Below are 18,773 nucleotides of genomic sequence, written 5' to 3' on the forward strand. Positions count from 1 at the left end.
CAGATACAGCATTTTATCTTGATTTTAATAAGTAAAGGCTTTAAAGAGTCACTCCTTCCTAATCTTTAATGCTTTCTTACTAAAACTCAAATATTCCTCAAATACTTAAAGCTGGTATTTCTCATATCTGAGTGATATATGGGCCTCTTTTTATTTTATTCTTTGCTATTACATGTGAATCTGTATTACTTTTGCATTCAGTGCAGTAGATTTTTTTTTTTTTTTTTTTTGCTTTTCTTTTTTTAAACACTGAAAACATTTTGTATCCAGGGATAGCCAATTAACAATGTGTGGCAGTTTCAAGTGAACAGTGAAGGGACTCAGCCACACATACACCCATATCCACTCTCTCCTAAAGCCCCCTCCCATCCAGGCTGGCACATGACACTCTGCAGAGTTCCCTGTGCTATATATATTTGGGGGATCCAGATGAATGGTATATAAGAAATCCCTATTCCTTTTGAAATCATTCTATAAGGCTGAAATTACTTCAAAAATTTAATTATTTTTAAACATAAGATAATAAAATGTGAAAAAATATTAAATATCCTCACAGAATCCTTCATCCTTTAAGAATTTTTTTTTTTTTAAGAGACTAAAGGACTCTTGGGGATCCTAGAGCCTCAGCTAGAAAAACACTACCTGAAATCTTTCTAAATTTGTATTCAGGTAGGCATTGAACTCGACTCTATAATAAATAGAGTATAAAATTCAGTTCAGTCCAGTCGCTCAGTCGTGTCCAACTCTTTGCGACCCCATGAATCGCAGCACGCCAGGCCTCCCTGTCCATCACAAACTCCCGGAGTTCACTCACACTCACGTCCATCAACTCAGTGATGCCATCCAGCCATCTCATCCTCTGTCGTCCCCTTCTCCTCCTGCCCCCAATCCCTCCCAGCATCAGAGTCTTTTCCAATGAGTCAGCTCTTCGCATGAGGTGGCCAAAGTACTGGAGTTTCAGCTTCAGCATCATTCCCTCCAAAGAAATCCCAGGGCTGATCTCCTTTAGGATGGACTGGTTGGATCTCCTTGCAGTCCAAGGGATTCTCAAGAGTCTTCTTCTCCAACACCACAGTTCAAAAGCATCAATTCTTCGGCACTCAGCCTTCTTCACAGTCCAACTCTCACATCCATACATGACCACTGGAAAAACCATAGCCTTGACTAGACGAAACTTTGTTGGCAAAGTAATGTCTCTGCTTTTGAATATGCTATCTAGGTTGGTCATAACTTTTCTTCCAAGGAGTAAGCATCGTTTAATTTCATGGCTGCAGTCACCATCTGCAGTGATTTTGGAGCCCAAAAGAATAGTCTGACACTGTTTCCCCATCAATTTCCCCTGAAGTGATGGGACCGGATGCCATGATCCTCGTTTTTTGAATGTTGAGCTTTAAGGCAACTTTTCACTCTTCTCTTTCACTCTCATCAAGAGGCCTTTTAGTTCCTCTTCACTTTCTGCCATAAGGGTGGTGTCATCTGCATATCTGAGGTTAATGATATTTCTCCCGGCAATCTTGATTCCAGCTTGTGCTTCTTCCAGTCCAGCGTTTCTCATGATGTACTCTGCATATAAGTTAAATAAGCAGGGTGACAATATACAGCCTTGACGTACTCCTTTTCCTATTTGGAACCAGTCTGTTGTTCCATGTCCAGTTCTAACTGTTGCTTCCTGACCTGCATACAGATTTCTCAAGAGGCAGATCAGGTGGTCTGGTATTCACATCTCTTTCCGAATTTTCCACAGTTTATTGGGATCCACACAGTCAAAGGCTTTGGCAGTTCAAGAAAAACATCTATTTCTGCTTTATTGACTTGGCATAGATGTTTTTCTGGAACTCTCTTGCTTTTTCCATGATCCAGCAGATGTTGGCAATTTGATCTCTGGTTCCTCTGCCTTTTCTAAAACCAGCTTGAACATCAGGAAGTTCACGGTTCACGTATTGCTGAAGCCTGGCTGGGAGAATTTTGAGCATTACTTTACTAGCGTGTGAGATGAGTGCAATTGTGCGGTAGTTTGAGCATTCTTTGGCATTGCCTTTCTTTGGGATTGGAATGAACACTGACCTTTTCCAGTCCTGTGGCCACTGCTGAGTTTTCCAAATTTGCTGGCATATTGAGTGCAGCACTTTCACAGCATCATCTTTCAGGATTTGAAATAGCTCAACTGGAATTCCATCAAATTACAGAGGTAGTATTGTGAAGAGATGAAAACTCAAGAGAAAGGAGAGGAGAACTGGCTGATAACAAAAGGAAGGAAGATAACTGACAAAACGGAAGGCTAGTATTTCATAATACATCTTAGCCCAGAAGTTGACTTCAAGCAGTACTCTGAGCTCTCCAGGAGAAAACTGGTTTGCTATACACACCAAGGCCCAAGTAAGAGCCATAGGAAATACTGGCAAGGAATCCTTCTCAAGTACTAAGTGATTATCTCCAATATTAGGAAAAAAGCAAAATTTCACAGCTGCAGCCAGCCTCCTCCTACATCATAAACTTTGCAGAATGACAATCACATATATAGTCTTGATTTGCATTTATTGTGCCTGTTTTCCTTAAAACAGTGTAAATTACAAAGAGACAAAGGTATCAATAACATCTTGTCCTTACTGTACAATCTCCTTGGGTTTGCCAATCCCATTCCTAGCAGAAATTCTCATTACTTTTTGAATCAAAGAAATTTCTTAACAATAACATCAGGTTTTAGCTTTCTCATTTTAAACAATTCTCAAAGGAAAAGAAGTCAATACCTCAAAACTGACCTGTAGAAAAAACAAGACATACAAGTCATAAATTGTAACATTTGCCATCCTCTCATCCAAGTAATGGAACTCATGAGGACAAGTGAATAAAGACACTGATGAGAAATATATATATGATTTATGTGGACAAAAAAATAGCCATGAATATCACTGCTTTTTATCAAAGGCCTGGAAACTTCAGGCAAAGCAGTTTGGAATGAATATACTAACCTGAACTAGTGCCAACGGACTTGATAAACGTAGGCGCTATTTCTCATTTGCTCTAAAGCCCACATCTTCAACTAGTATAGTATCTCAAACAGAGAGTTTTAACTGATAAGAGTTTCATGTATACAGATTAAATGTTATTTTTAAATGTTATTAAAATTACAGCAAGAATATTCTCACAGTATGGCATCTTTTCAAAGCTATCTCTGGTTATATAAATAAATATAGATCAAAACAGTATTTCTCTCTCCCATGTCATATTCATCAATTACTCTTATATCCCCAAATAGTTGAAACTTTAGTTTAATGTGGAGTGTCTATATAGATAGTAAAGTTATCTTCTTTAAACAAGAAATCACTTTGTAAACACAGCTGATCTCCCGTGTATCACTGAAGAGTTTCTAGTCAGTGAGGAAAGCTAAGAATATCATCCCAAATGTTAACAATAGTATGTATACCTGAAATGTTTCTAAATTGGGCTTCCAAATTAGCCTCCAGCAACACTTGCATGAACTGAATTATGTTCTCCAGTTAAAGTAATCTGTTTTCCAAAACCCATAATTGGGCAGTAATTTGAACATTTTAGGGCTTACTATATACAAATGAGTTTTACTACATTTTTCTCTGTTTTGAGTTAAATCTCTTAAATTACCTGTTTTATTTTCCTCATTAACAAATTGTGGGAGAAAGTATAACCATTACCAAATAACCTTCAAAAGACATTATGCATAAATGCTGAAATTCATTTTTAGTACTAGCCAATGAATCACAACAGAAAGAGCTGAAGGCTAAGTTCTTAGTAACTGGACCACGTTATGTATACTACTATCTTACAGCCAATTAAGACTGCCAGCACCATTATAAGTAGCTAACAGAATATTTTCCATTTTTCCAGGTACTTCATTAAATGCTTTACATACAACTAGCTCATCTGATCCTCAAATCTAAGAAGGGTATACTAGCTATTTGTGTTCCCATTTTCACAAATGAAGAAACTTAAGTTATAGCTAGTAACGTGGCAGAGCCAAATATTCAGGCTGTTTGACTGCAGAGCCCTTGCTCTTTAAGTCAAATATTTATTAGCTGGAGGTGATGGAATTCCAGTTGAGCTATTTCAAATCCTGAAAGATGATGCTGTGAAAGTGCTGCACTCAATATGCCAGCAAATTTGGAAAACTCAGCAGTGGCCACAGGACTGGAAAAGGTCAGTGTTCATTCCAATCCCAAAGAAAGGCAATGCCAAAGAATGCTCAAACTACCGCACAATTGCACTCATCTCACACACTAGTAAAGTCATGCTCAAAATTCTCCAAGCCAGGCTTCAGCAATATGTGAACCGTGAACTTCCAGATGTTCAAGCTGGTTTTAGAAAAGGCAGAGGGACCAGAGATCAAATTGCCAACATCTGCTGGATCATGGAAAAAGCAAGAGAGTTCCAGAAAAACATCTATTTCTGCTTTATTGACTATGCCAAAGCCTTTGACTGTGTGGATCCCAATAAACTGTGGAAAATTCGGGAAGAGATGTGAATACCAGACCACCTGATCTGCCTCTTGAGAAATCTGTATGCAGGTCAGGAAGCAACAGTTAGAACTGGACATGGAACAGACTGGTTCCAAATAGGAAAAGGAGTATGTCAAGGCTGTATATTGTCACTCTGCTTATTTAACTTATATGCAGAGTACATCATGAGAAACGCTGGACTGGAAGAAGCACAAGCTGGAATCAAGATTGCCGGGAGAAATATCAATAACCTCAGATATGCAGATGACACCACCCTTATGGCAGAAAGTGAAGAGGAACTAAAAGGCCTATTGATGAAAGTGAAAGTGGAGAGTGAACAAGTTGCCTTAAAGCTCAACATTCAAAAAATGAAGATCATGGCATCCGGTCCCATCACTTCAGGGGAAATTGATGGGGAAACAGTGGAAACAGTGTCAGACTTTATTCTTTTGGGCTCCAAAATCACTGCAGATGGTGACTGCAGCCATGAAATTAAACGACGCTTACTCCTTGGAAGAAAAGTTATGACCAACCTAGATAGCATATTCAAAAGCAGAGACATTACTTTGCCAACAAAGTTTCGTCTAGTCAAGGCTATGGTTTTTCCAGTGGTCATGTATGGATGTGAGAGTTGGACTGTGAAGAAGGCTGAGTGCCGAAGAATTGATGCTTTTGAACTGTGGTGTTGGAGAAGACTCTTGAGAGTCCCTTGGACTGCAAGGAGATCCAACCAGTCCATTCTGAAGGAGATCAGCCCTGGGATTTCTTTGGAGGGAATGATGCTGAAGCTGAAACTCCAGTACTTTGGCCACCTCATGCGAAGAGCTGACTCATTGGAAAAGACTCTGATGCTGGGAGGGATTGGGGGCAGGAGGAGAAGGGGACGACAGAGGATGAGATGGCTGGATGGCATCACTGAGTCGATGGACGTGAGTGTGAGTGAACTCCGGGAGTTTGTGATGGACAGGGAGGCCTGGCGTGCTGTTATTCATGGGGTCGCAGAGTCGGACATGACTGAAGGAGTGAACTGAACTGACACAGAAATGGGAGAAAAAGAATAAAATGTTTCAGAGAAACATATTTTGATTTAGTGTAATAGTAAATGTATCTGCCTAGCAACAGAAGGGGCTGCATCATGAAATAAAGAGTAACAGAAGTGTTCAAACTAGAGTCTTGATCATGTGTCTGTGTTTCAGGGCAATCAAACAGATGGTGAGTAATAGCTGTTCTTTATAGGAGAATTTTAGCTAATAAATGCAATAATCATCAATGGCAGCAAAACCTAGCAGATGAAAGGTTGATGAGGAACTTTTATAATGAATGGATCAAGCCAACTACACTAGAATTTGATGATTAATTTTGACGTTGCTAAAATTAAAACCACCAGGTACATGCCCTCCCCTACCTGCAGCCAACATGATACAATATGTAACTGAAAAACTACTAGCAGGAAATAGGTGGGGTAAAAGGCCTGATATAACTACCAGTCTTCAAAAAAATGTAGCAAATGTATAAGAAGACTATCACAGATTGAGATTTGAAATCTAGGAATCATATGACTATTTAGATCCTGATATTTTTTTTAAAAAATGAGCAAGGACAGTATACTAAATAACATTAAATATTTACTGCCAGTTGCACTAGATATGCCTGGAGAAGGACATGGCAACCCACTCCAGGTTTCTTGCCTGGAGAATCCCCATGGACAGAGAGGAGCCTGGTGGGCTACAATCCATGGGGTCACAAAGAGTTGGACATGACTGAAGCAAATTAGAATGTATGCACGGGCACTAGATATGACAATGATATTGTGGTTATTTTTAAAGCCTCTCTTATTTCTGTAAGTATGAAATGATAGAATACCTGGGGTGCTTTAAAATATTCCAGAAACAACAGAAGCGGAGAAGGCAATGGCACCCCACTCCAGTACTCCTGCCTGGGAAATCCTATGGATGGAGGAGCCTGGTAGGCTGCAGTCCAAGGGTCTCTAAGAGTCGGACACAACTGAGCGACTTCACTTTCACTTTTCACTTTCATGCATTGGAGAAGGAAATGGCAACCCACTCCAGTGTTCTTGCCTGGAGAGTCCCAGGGGCAGGGCAGCCTGGTGGGCTGACGTCTATGGGGTTGTACAGTCGGACACGACTGAAGCGACTTAGCAGTAGCAGCAGCAGCAGCAACAGAAGAGTAGGAGACAGATGAAACCAGAATGGCGAAACATTAATAACTGCTGAAGCTTGATGAGTACACTGGGCAGAGCAAAGGGTATTCATTATACCATTCTCTCTTGTATGAACGTTTGAAGTTTTTCATAATAAAAAACACTTAAGGTTTAATTGCAATACGAAAGAGGATAACCAATCTGCAAACAAGAAACCATGTGTGCACATATAGCAAGCAAAGTGCTGGCAAAAGATATGTATTCCCATTACCATCCAATCACCCATCTACCCACAAACAGGGCCTAGTCACCTGGCTGTGGCTGAGCATTAAACCCTTGACCCAAGCAAAAATCATCACCAGGATTTACCCATCTGGTTTAGAATTTATTTCTATGGTTCTAAGATTTAACTCCCCAATAATAAACCAAAATAAAATCATAAATATGTAACCATAGCAAACATTATGTATGATGGAAATATTTTCTATATATTAACTTTTGCCAAATAACATCAATACACAGTTCTACTTCAGAGTCATTTTCTTTTAAAATAGTTAAGGTGAGAAACTTAAAAAAAAAAAAAAAAGATCAGCAACAGTGAATATAAAGCAATTTTGTGTTTCGGAAGGAGAATACTAATATTCTGAATATTTGAACCTATTTTCCACCCATTTGCCAATCTCTTTGGATAAGGCACCATGGTGCTAAATTTTCACTTCCTGTGAAAATTATCTTTTGAGTTCTCAAAGTAAATCTATTAATAAAAACAGTATTCTGTATGTCATTTTGCAAATGAGAAATCTGAGTACAATTTCCACTACCAGATACATACTATAATAATGCATAATAACTTCTATACCATGTGTTTCTAGTTTTAACTTGTATCTCAAAAGTCAAGTTACACTAAATTACAATTTTGAAAATGTAGTTGGTCCACAGACCTAGTCAAGTCCCCAAATATTCTAGTCATCACAGAGGGTTGGGGAGTGCAGTCAACAGCTTACTGTATGAGGTCAAAACTTATGCTCTTTAACAATGAAATACTTCAAACTGACAAGGGAGATGCCCACCTCAGAGAAACAACAAAGAGTAAAATAAAAGGATAGAAGGACTATGACTTGGAATTAACAACAGTAACTAATATCATATCCAGAAGTGCGACTAGGCAATTGGGTTTTCATGTCTGCCATCAACACCTATGAGAACACTGAAAAATCAAGGCTGACACTGCGTAAACACTGTAACTAGTACAGTGTAATGAAAAAAGTACTATATGACTGAGCCAAAGTTTTCTTTTCTAGGGCCTTTTGTTCAGAAGGCATGCTCTAATCCCCCTTCTCCCCCTTTATGTGTTTCCAAAACACCTGATGGAGAGGCATAACAGAGTCATCAGTTCAGTTGCTCAGTCGTGCCGACTCTTTGCACCCCATGGACTGCAGCACGCCACGCTTCCCTGTCCATCACCAACTCCCAGAACTTACTCAAACTCATGTCCATTGAGTCGGTGATGCCATCCAACCATCTCATCCTCTGTCATCCCCTTCTCCCGCCTTCAATCTCTCCCAGCATCAGGGTCTTTTCAAATGAGTTAGTTCTTCGCATCAGGTGGCCAAAGTACTGGAGTTTCAGCTTCAGCATCAGTCCTTCCAATGAATATTCAGGACTAATATCCTTTAGGATTGACTGGTTTGATATTCTTGCAATCCAAGGGACTCTCAAAAGTCAGTTAAGTCGGTTAAAAGTCAGAAAAGTCAGTTAAACTGGATTTGAAAACCAACTACAATACCAAGAACTGAAATAGTAATACTGTAATTACTTCAAAGACAATGAAAGGAGAACATCTATTTACCATAAAACTCTTCACACAGAAAATATTTGCAAACAATGCAACTGACTAGGAGCTAATACTCAAAACATACAAACAACTTGATTAAAGAAAGAGCCAATCAAAATATGGGCAGAAGATCTTTAATATAGATATTTTTCCCAAAAGACACGTTGATGCCTGACAGGTACACAAGAAGATGCTCAACATGGCTAATTACTAGAGAAAAGCAAATCAAAACTACCATTACCACCTCACATTGGTCAGAATGGCCATCATTAAGAAGTCTACACACAACAAATGCTGGAGAGGGTGTGGAGAAAAGGGAACCCTCCTACACTGTTGGTGGGAATGGAAACTGGTGCCACCACTATGGCAAACAATATAGAGGTTCCTCAAAAAGCCAAAAATAGTTGTCATATGATTCAAAAATCCCACTCCTGGGCATATATCCAGACAAAACTGCAATTCAAAAGGATACAGGCACGCCTATATTCCTAGAAACACTATTCACAGTAGCCAAGACATACAATTTGAATGTTCATCGAAAGAAGAATGGTTAAAGAGGCTGTAGTGTGTGTGTGTGTGTTTATACACGCAATACATGTGTGTGTGTATATATATATATATATAAAATGAACTACTATTCAGCCATGAAAGAAGAAATAATGCCATTTTTAACAAAATGGATGGACCTAAAGTTACCATACTAAGTGAAGTAAGTTCTAACACAAAGCACAATACACTGTCCTACCTAAGGCAGCAGTCATAATCTCTCTCAGACCACCATCACCAGATCTCTGGGTTTCATTGGTTTGTCTTCACCAAGATCAACAGAAAAAGCCTAAAAAGTGTCTTGAGCACCAACCACTTTCATAAGCTCAATACATACAACTCAATTCCCTGACCCCCCTCTCCTAATCTAATAGTTATTTAAGACAGTCTTACCATCAATGTTAGTATGATTATAATTTTCCTCATTCACTCTATGAGGAAAACAGGATAAATAGAGTTATGACCAATCAGATCAACTCAAACATTAACTAAGCACATATGACTATGTTCCCAGATGCTACTTACTGGGATTCCTCCATTTAAAAGAGTAAGTCTCTAAAACATACTTATCATGGTCCTTGGATTTTCTAGAACTAGGACTACAAAAGGCTTCCCTGGTGGCTCAGACATTAATGAATCCACCTGCAGTGCGGTAGACCTGGGTTCAATCCCTCGGTTGGGAAGACCCCCTGGAGGAGGGCATGGCAACCCACTCCAGTATTCTTGCCTGGAGAATCCCCATGGACAGAGAAGCATGGCGGGCTACAGTCCATGGGGCTACAAAGAGTCGGACATGACTAAGCACAGGACTACAAAATCCCTTAGGTCCTAACAACAGAACCAACATGTCTAAATCATGAAACAGAACAGATAAATGCTAAGATAGGCTCCAATGAAATGTCAGCCTTTCTTTGATGGTCTGTATGAGGAACTACCCAAAGTATCTTAAAAGTTAGAGAATTATAAAAAATACACATGCATAAAAATATATCTTTTAAAATATTCGTATGAAAAATTAGTAATAAAAATACTTAATAGGGACTGGAAAAAAACACAAGCTGGAATCAAGATTGCCGGGAGAAATACCAATAATCTCAGATATGCAGATGACACCACCCTTATGGCAGAAAGTGAAGAGGAACTAAAAAGCCTCCTGATGAAAGTGAAAGTGGAGAGTGAAAAAGTTGGCTTAAAGCTCAGCATTCAGAAAATGAAGATCATGGCATTTGGTCCCATCACTTCATGGGAAATAGATGGGGAAACAGTGTCAGACTTTATTTTTTGGGGCTCCAAAATCACTGCAGATGGTGACTGCAGCCATGAAATTAAAAGACGCTTACTCCTTGGAAGGAAAGTTATGACCAACCTAGATAGCATATTCAAAAGCAGAGACATTACTTTGTCAAAAAAGGTCCATCTAGTCAAGGCTATGGTTTTTCCTGTGGTCATGTATGGATGCAAGAGGTGGACTGTGAAGAAGACTGAATGCCGAAGAATTGATGCTTTTGAACTGTGGTATTGGAGAAGACTCTTGAGAATCCCTTGGACTGCAAGGAGATCCAACCAGTCCATTCTGAAGGAAATCAGCCCTGGGATTTCTTTGGAAGGAATGATGCTAAAGCTGAAACTCCAGTACTTTGGCCACCTCATGCGAAGAGTTGACTCATTGGAAAAGACTCTGATGCTGGGAGGGATTGGGGGCAGGAGGAGAAGGGGACGACAGAGGATGAGATGGCTGGATGGCATCACTGAGTTGATGGACGTGAGTGTGAGTGAACTCCGGGAGTTGGTGATGGACAGGGAGGCCTGGCGTGCTGCGATTCATGGGGTCGCAAAGAGTCGGACACGACTGAGTGACTGAACTGAACTGAATAAGTACATGTCACAAAAGCACACAACTAACAAACTGAACAGCTAGTATGTGCATATCTGAAAAAAATTTACTATCAGAGATTCCAACTTCTGCTCCAATTTCATAACCTCTGACACTATCATTATCCTCTCCAATAATCAAGAAAAGTAGCCAAAGAAAGATGAGCCCCAAATATTTTTTGGTAGACTCACTGTCTCTCTATAATACACAAGAGTATTCTATAATTGGGGAAATACTGGTTTTATATTTAACTATCACTGTTTCAATTTACTATTTAGTTATAACCTTAATTCTTTATACAAACTGCTGTTAATCTGCCAAGAAGACTACATACTGTAGTTTTCATAATTTAGACAACTGGTTTCCTAAATAATTATACTCTCGTACTTATTTTTTAATGGATACGGTAAACCTGAGCGAAAATAAGATACCTATTACGGTGACCCTGAGGAAAACCTCAGGAGTCCATTTTAACCTATTTCTAACAAAGTGTTTTATTGTACCTCAAAACTCATCCGTTTTCTACAGATAATCTTTAAAATTTTTAGCACAGAAGCAGTACCACAAAAAGTGTAGCTTATGTTTTAGAATTGATATAGATATGAGAATTGAGGAATTAATTGAAGAAATATACATTTAACCAGGCAATTTTAGAAAGTCTGTGTGTTCAGCATCAGAAAAACAGACTTCTCAAGAAAGGGTTTTTGCAGTCATCTATATAACTTATGAAAAAACGTTAGCCCTACTTTACAGTCATACAAAAATTCATAAAAATTTTAAACATGACATCTTCTGCTTACTAAAGTAGAGCATGTGTAATTAACAATTAATCAACAAGAAGCGAAATATCACACAAAAGACTCAAAACACAAGTTAGTCCATGAGTCTCCAAAGAGGTAATTATGAAGCAAATAGTGGTGATTACTGTATAGCCCTCCCCAAAGAGTCTAACTGCATTTGGCAGGAAGTAGGCAGCCGGAAGAGCTACAATCAGAAACGACCACTTGCTCCAGGTTCTTATACACCCACAGCAGTGCTCTCAGTAAGCAGACCTGGTAGAAGCCTGCCAGCAGATCAAATCCCTATCACTACCCACACCATCCTAAGGATATTTTCACTAGTGAGATGTTAAAATGGGACAGAAAAGGCATTCTAAAATAAAAACACCTAAGAACCTCAGACGAACTCTAAACCTCCATCTAAATGACCAAAGTATTTGTTCAGCTGGAAAAGACACTGAAATAATCATTAAGCTTAATTAAAAAACAACCTACCAATGTTATACATGAATTCCAAAGCTGAGGGACTCAAAACACCCAATTAACGTACAATAACCAAAAATTACACAAAATAATTGCCTCATTTGAATTCATGAAAGTACATTTACAAATATAAATCCCATTATGAAAAAAAAAAAAACAACTTATTGAATCTTCAGCTGACTAGGTTGTTGGCTAGCTTCAAATTAACCATTTTCAAGAGACTGCTCTTAAATACCTTGAGTTGAGAAAACCAACTAATCAAAGTAGGGCAGGAATAAAAGCTATTTTAATCCATCAACACCAGACAAGACAAACAAATAAATATGGACAATAAAATAGAATTTTAAAAAAGAAAAGGAAAGAGAGAAGTGTAGGAATCAAACTCTAAACAGAATCACGAAAACACCATCATAAATTACCAGATAAACTCACCCTGTGGGAAAACATTTGGAAGGAGATACTTTCCATGCAGCTCGTGTCCTAAGGCTTTTAAACTACTTAACATGATATAAAATAAAGCAACTTAACATGGCACATTCACAATATAGAGTATTCCCTATTAAAAAAGATAAGCACATCTTACACACAAATGCAAGCAGGCAGATGATGCAGTATGTGTAGTAGACAAAAAGATCTGGAAAGGTATACACTGAACTGTGAGTAGTGGTTACCTCTAGGATGAGCTGGATTTGAAGAGATGGAGCCAAGAAGAGATGCTAAAGGTAGATTTTTACTTTTTCCTCTGTTAAGTATATTATCTTGCCTTTTGCAATAAGCATTTATTGTTCTAGTAATTAAGAAGCCATCTCTGGACTCTCCCGGTGGTCCAGTGGTTAAGACCCTGAACTTTCTGTGCTAGGGGAACTAAGATCCTGCCTGCATGCCTCCGGGTGCAGCCTAAATAAATAAAAAGAAAAAATGAAAACAGTTCAAATCAATACCAGACATTGTTATTGTTTTCAAAATATTTATGTTTAGTACAAAGAGTTAATAGTAGTAAAGTATCTTGAATTTAAAGCCCTATCTTCAGAGATTAAAAAAAATGGCAATTAAACGCAGTATGTAACCCCAGGCCAAAAAAAGAGGACACTATAGAAGTAACTGGCACACTTTAAATATGAACTATATATCAAATGTAGTATTATAAATGTTAAATTGCCTGAATTTGATCACTGCATGTTGGTTATACCTAAGAGCATTCTTGTTCTCAGGTTATACTATCAACTATTTAGGTAGGGGTTAAGGGTCATGGTGCCTGCACCTTACACTCAAATGAATGAATGAGTGAGTGAGTGAAGTCACTCAGTTGTGTCTGACTCTTTGCGATCCCGTGGACTGTAGCCCCTCAGGCTCCTCCGTCCATGGGATTCTCCAGGCAAGAATATGGTTTAGCCCAAAATAAACAAACACAGAGTTTGACAGAAAACAAAATTCTGTAAAGCAACTATCCTTCAGTTAAAAATAGATTAAAAACAAACACAGGTATATATATATTTTATAAAGAAAGATGAAGCAAATGTGGCAAAATTTCAACAACCAGTCAATCTAGATGAAAATATGGGAGTTTACTATGCTATTCTTAGAACTTCCCTGAAAGTTTGAATTTTTTTTCCCCCAAATAAAAGATTCTTTCCCCCTAGAGAGCGATCTCTCTCAGAAAGGAAAAGAAAGAATTCTAAGCCTGAATTTCAGTGACTACAGGTGTAAATGTTTCAGTTTCTAATATGAATCGTCTCTCAGGGTCTTACAATAGCCCTCAGTACATACGTTACAAAATAAGATACTCTACAGTATCTCACAAGAATTAAAAGAAATTATGAAGCTGGTCAACTTTTTATTCTAGCATATGACTATTCTTGCTTCTCTGCAAAAACTGACAATGCTCACAGAACAACACTAAACATCAGGGTTAAGAAAGATTATCATCAATATCTGTTAAACAGTAAATCACAATGCATTACAGTTTAAAGGGGAATTTGTTCTTCAGTTGCTAAGTCACGCCCAACTCTTTCTGACTGACTCCAGCACACCAGGCTTTCCTGTCCTTCACCATCTCCCAGAGTTTGCTCAAATTCATGTCCATTGTATCAGTGATGCTCTCTAACCATCTCATCCTCTGCCGCCCTCTTATCTTTTGCCTGCAATCTTTCCCAGCATCAGGGTCTTTTCCAATGAGTCAGCTCTTATAGATTAAATCAATTAGTCACTACAGTGAAAAGTGGCAGAAAAGATTTGCAACACCAAAGTTCCACTAAAACTAGAAAGGGACAACTGATAGGTATGTCTTGGCAGTTTGAACATTTCTTAGGGAAACACAGCAACTGCTCATCAACAGTTACTCGATACCCTTTTAGAGATATAATCTGTCAGTAGGAAGACTCGTTGGCCGGAAATCTAGATGAAGCAAGAGCAAAAATAGGGACATGAAATCTGGAGAAATATACTCTATCCTGAGCTTCCCAGGTGGCTCAGTGGTAAAATATCTGTATGCCAATGCAGGAACCATGGGTTTGATCCCTCAGCTGGGAAGATCCCCTGTAGTAGGAAATGGCAACCCACTCCAGTATTCTTGCCTGAACAATTCCATGGACAGTCCATAGGGTCGTAAAGAGTCAGACACAACTGAGCACACACACACATACTCTATCCTAAGCACGAGAATAGCTCCATCGGGCTTACTGTGAAGTGAAGTGAAGTTGCTCAGTCGTGTCTGACTCTTTGCGACCCCGTGGACTGTAGCCTACCAGGCTCCTCTGTCCATGGGATTCTCCAGGCAAGAGTACTGGAGTGGGTTGCCATTTCCTTCTCCAGGGGATCTTCCCCACCCAGGGATCGAACCCAGGTCTCCCACATTGGAGGCAGATGCTTTAACCTCTGAGCCAAAGTCACTGTCAGGCTTACTGTGATCACCAGGAAACCCTCCAAGCAGTAGTTTGGCCTCCCATATACCTCAGTAGCCGAAAGACTATACCTTGGCCTGAAGAACATACCTCAATCACTATAAAGCTATTTTTCTCTTATAAAATAACAAAAACTGAATTATGGACTGGCTGCAAAGCTCCTAAAGGTCCAGACTCTATGTGGAATCTTTCAGTTGGCTTCCTATGGCATCTCTAACCCCACCATAACTTAGGTGAATTATGAGAATGTTATAAGAACATGACTATCGCCACTGCTTTATATTTAATTTGAACATGCTAAAGTATTTTTGCCAGCTAATAAACTTTATTTTTGCCAAATTCACCATGCTTTTCATATCACAGTGCCTCATAAAGTACTGTTCTTTCTAGCTGAATCTTTTTAGCCAATACTAATAAAAGTTTAAAGCAATCTTCCTCCAATTAAAAATAAGCAGATTTTTCAAAAAACTTAACACTGTCCTATTTCTTAAATCCTCATAAAACCCTCTGCAGAAAATACTGTTATGATTCTTACTTTACCTACAAGGACACCAAGGCATTACAAAATTTGCCCAGGTTCATACAGCGATTAAGAGGTGAGATTCTAAACCAAGAGTTAGGATACAGAGTCCAATGGTTTAACATGTTTTGTGCCTTGGACCATTCTGGGGTCAGGTGAAGCCTGCAAATTCCTTTTCAGCTTAATATTTTTAAATATGTGAAATAAACAAAGGGCACCAATTACCTTTGGGACAAAAACCCCAAATGTATGATACAGCACTGTATATGCTTCTCAACAATCTAGTGGTGGATCTCCAATCTACTGAAATTTCTATGTAATGATGAACGTAGATAATGAAGTATTTACAATAATCAAAACATAAAAAACCTGTGATTTGTACTAGCAGTAAAACCACAGGTACTATATTACAGGCCAATAAAATCACAGGTTAATACTACTATAGTTTTCTGTTTACATTAGTAATTAAAAGAAATGCTAACTTCTAGTTAGAGGTTAGTGAGGACATAATTTTCCCCCTAAGTTTATGGATGGTATCCATGTTAACACTGCCTTCTATATCAATCCTCTTAGCATTGCAGTTAAGAAAAAGAAATTTAAGAACGCAAAGTAGTTGTCTGAGGAAGTTTTACAAATAGCTGAGGAAAGGAGACAAGCAAAAAGCAAAGGAAAGGGAAAGATACACCCAACTGAATGCAGAGTTGCAGAGAATAGCAAGAAAAGAAGACCTTCAATGAACAACACAAAGACATAAAGGAAAACAACAGAATAGGAAAGACTAGAGATCAAGAAAATTTGGAGATATCAAGTGAACATTTCATGCAAGAATGGGCATGATAAAGGACATAAATGGTAAGGACCTAACAAAGGCAGAAAAGAGTAAGAAGAGATGGCAAGAATACACAGAAGAACTATACAAAAAAGGTCTTAATGACTAGGATAACCATGGTGGTGTGGTCACTCACCTAGGGCCAGACATTCTAGAGTGTGAAGTCAAGTGGGCCTTAGGAAGTATTTCTACAAAGACAGTGGAGGCAATGGAATTCCAGCTGAGCTACTTACAAATCCTAAAAGACGATGCAGTTGAAGTGCTGCACTCAACATGTCAGCAAATTCAGAAAACTCAGCAGTGGCCACAGAATTGGAAGAGGTCAGTTTTTATTCCAATCCCAAAGAAGGGCGGTGCCAAAAAATGTTAAACTACCCGACAATTGTGCTCATTTCACATGCTAGTAAGGCTAAGCTACAACAATACGTAAACCAAGAACTCCCAGATGTACAAGCTGGGTTCAGAAAAGAAAAAGGAACCAGAGAACAAACTGCCAACATTTGCTGATCACAGAGAAAGCAAGGGAATTATAGAAAAACATATGCTTCATTGACTACACTAAAGCTTTTGACTGTGTGGATCACAACAAACTGGAAAATTCTTAAAGAGATAGGAATACGAGACCATCTTACCTGCGTCTTGAGAAACCTGTATGCAGGTCAAGAAGCAACAATTAGAACCGGACATTGAACAGCAGACTGATTCAAAATTAGGAAAGGAGTACGTCAAGACTGTACATTGTCACCCTGCTTGTTTAACTTACATGCAGAGTACATCATGCAAAATGCCAGGGTGGATGAATCATAAACTGGAATCAAGATTGCAGTCTGGGAGAAATATCAACAATCTCAGTTATGCAGATGATACCACTTTAATTGCAAAAAGTGAAGAGGAACTAAAAAGCCTCTTGTTGAGGGTGAAAGAGGAGATTGAAAAAGCTGGCTTGAAACTCAGCATTCAAAAAACTAAGATCACGGCATCCAGTCCTATCACTTCATAGCAAGTAGAAGGGGGGAAAGTAGAAGCAGTGATTTTCCTGGGCTCCAAAACGTGTAGTTAAAGCTATGGTTTTTCCAGTATTCATGTACAGATGTGAGAGTTGGACCATAAAAAAGGCTGAGCGCTGAAGAATTGATGCTTTAGAATTATGGCTCTAGAGAAGACTCTTTGGAGTCCCTAGGACTGCAAGATCAAACCAGTCAATGTGAAATAAAATCAACCCTGAATATTCACTGGAAAGACTGATGCTGAAGCTCCAATACTATGGCCACCTGATGCGAACAGCCAACTCACTGGAATAAACCCTGATACTGGGGAAACTGAAGGCAAAAGGAGAAGAATGCAGCAGAGGATGAGATGGTTAGATCATCAAAAACTCAACAGACATGAAATGGAGCAAATTCCAGGAGACTGTTAAAGGATAGGGAAGGCTGGCCTGCTGCAGTCCATGGTGTTGCAAAGAATCAGACACAATTTAGCAACTGAACAACAACAGTAATCTCGTGTCCTTTTCTCTGTCCACACTGGATCCCTTGGTGCTCTCATCCAGTCTTGTGGCTTTGAATACTACCTAAGTGGCTGACTACAAAGTTTATCTCTAGTCCAGACCCTTCTCCTAAAGTCCACACCTGAATGTCAATTCAACCAGAATATCTAAAAGGCATCTCAAACTTACCACTTCTAAAACTGAACTCTATTCCCCAAACGTGCTCTTCTCACAGTCACCCCTATTCTAGTTGATGGCAACCCCATCTTCTCACTGCTCAGACCCAAACTCTTGGAATCATCCTTGACTCCTCTCACATGCTACATCTGATCTATCAACAATTCACATTGGTATGGTCTTCAAAATATATCCAGAATTCAACCATTTTTCACTATCTCCTGTTACCACCTTGATAGAAGTCATGAGCATCTCTCTCAACTTCCAGCTTCCTTATAATTATATGTATCTCCCTGCTTCTACTGTTTGTTCCTCTCTGCAAACTTCAGTGATCATTCGGAAGCTGAAAGCAGACCGTGTCACTCCTTGGTTGAAAACTCCAGGCAAAGAACTTATAAATGCTCTACAAAGCCCTGTGAAATCTGTACCCCATCCTAACATAATGTATTAATACTATTACTTTTTTGTTCATTCCATTCTAGCCATACTGAGCAGAACTCTCTAGGTCTGCCTCAGTGTCTTGGAACAAACTATTCCCTCTAACTTCCTCCCTTTTAAGTCTACCTAAACATTACTCTCAAGAAGGCTCACCCAATGCACCTCATTTTACATTTCAACATCTACCCCAGAAATTTTGGATTCCCCTTATTGTGCTCCACTTTCCAAAGTAATAACCTTTGAACATTCTATATTATGTATTATCACCCCTCACTAGG

The 18,773-nt window shown here is 39.0% G+C and overlaps 1 protein-coding gene across 3 annotated transcripts in view; it reads right to left on the reverse strand.

Moving 5' to 3' along the window:
• The window catches only part of SETD2 (SET domain containing 2, histone lysine methyltransferase), an 83,601-nt gene that overhangs the window by 61,989 nt on the left and 2,839 nt on the right, over positions 1-18,773 (reverse strand). The window lies entirely within an intron of this gene.

The sequence above is a fragment of the Bos indicus x Bos taurus genome, chromosome 22 (genome assembly GCF_003369695.1).
Source record: "Bos indicus x Bos taurus breed Angus x Brahman F1 hybrid chromosome 22, Bos_hybrid_MaternalHap_v2.0, whole genome shotgun sequence".
Taxonomy (NCBI): domain Eukaryota; kingdom Metazoa; phylum Chordata; class Mammalia; order Artiodactyla; family Bovidae; genus Bos; species Bos indicus x Bos taurus.